Consider the following 1,808-nt stretch of genomic DNA (forward strand, 5'->3'; position numbering starts at 1 on the left):
ACATGCAGGAGGCGGCAGCCGGTAGTTGATGTTTCTCTCTCATCGATGTTTCTCTCTATCCCTCTCCCTTCCTCTCTCTCTAAAAATCAATAAAAAGGTATTTTTTAAAAAATCTACTTGTTTCTCCTTTTATTTGTATACATGAAGAACAATAGGTAACCAGGTATTTTAAAACATTAGGACTTTTTCCTGAATATAATCATTTACCTTTACTGGATTTTGGGAACAAGATTTCAGTACATACCCCTTGATGTTGATTTGTAATCATACAATACATCACAGCCAGGAGGCAGACATGGCATCTACCGATGGCCACATATGACACAATGACAGCACAGCATCGCAGCAGGGAGATGACCACCATCCATCCACCTGTCAGTTAACATCTCTCAGTGTCGATCGTCTATCTCTCTACCATCTCTCTGTCATCTGTTTATCAAACAAGCAAAGTCACAAAGACCACAGACTACCTGACTCATTTCATGGCATGTCCAGAACAGGAACGTCTATAAGACAGAAAGTGACTCAGCAGTTGTCCAGGGCTGCTGTGAGAAATGTGAAGGGAATGGGCAGTGAGTGTAGCAGGGATGGATGGAGTCTTTGGGAAGACACAAATGTTCTAAAATTAGATTCTGGTAATAATTACAGTCTTGTGGATATACTGAAAACAGTAAGCACAGCTCTGCAGACTTCTTGGTTTAGCCCACAGTGATGGATTTCAAACTTTTGGCCTCCCAAATTGTAATTTTTGGTTTTTGATAAAATTGATAAATTGGTGGTTTTTTGAGCCACCGAGTTTGTGGTATTTTGTTACAGTGGACCCAGTGCAGGCAGCAAGCAAAGACAGGTTGTAATCTTTCCCCTCTTGCTCCATTCACTGTGAAATTACAACCTACAGGTAATTCCTTTGAAAACTCCTTTGTACACACAGCAAAGTTCACTCCCTTATTTCCCCCAATGTAAAACTAAAATCTGAGGCCCTGGCCGGGTGACTCAGCTGGTTGGAGTGTCATCTTGTACACCAAAAAGGTTTTGGGTTCAATTCCCTGTCAGGGCACATACCGAGGTTGCGGATTTGATCCCCAGTTGGGGCGCATATGAGGCAATTGACTGATGTTTCCCTCTCACATTGATGTTTCTTTCTCTCTCCCCTTCCTCTCTCTGAAATCAATAAACATATCCTCAAGTGAGGATTTTTTAAAACTTAATTAAATTTTTAAAAACACAAAATCTGACTCAACTATTAAGTAAAAATCAACCCTTTCTATTAGTTACTGGATAGATTTCAAAATCTTAATGTATGTGAAAAGTAACTAGAAGTGGTATTGTCATTTTTGTTTTGGATTACATTTGGGTTTTTGGTTTAAAAAACCCAGTCCTCAGTAACTTAGGAAGTGTTAACAGATCTTATGCATTCACTTGCTAGGTGTACCGGTTAATAATGGCAGAATTTGTAATCAAAGAAAACACGATAATTTCAAGAGAAACATCATAAGTGCTTTATTCAAAGTAATGTCCATCACTAGCTACACATTTCCCCCATCTTTCAGGTAATTGGTGGATACCGTCCCAATAGAACTTTTCTTGTTTTGAGGCAAACCATTCAGAGACCCAATTTTCCACTTCTTCGTACATTTTGAAGTGCTGCTCAGAAAGTGCGTGTGCCATCGATCGGAACAAGTGGGAATCTGAAGGAGCAAGGTCTGGTGAATACAGCGGGTGGGTTAATACTTCCCAGGCAAGATCTTTTAACGTGTCTTTAACTGGTTTTGAAGTGTGTGATGGTGCGTCATCATGAAGCAAAATTA

Source organism: Myotis brandtii, unplaced genomic scaffold, assembly GCF_000412655.1.
Source record: "Myotis brandtii unplaced genomic scaffold, ASM41265v1 scaffold145, whole genome shotgun sequence".
Taxonomy (NCBI): domain Eukaryota; kingdom Metazoa; phylum Chordata; class Mammalia; order Chiroptera; family Vespertilionidae; genus Myotis; species Myotis brandtii.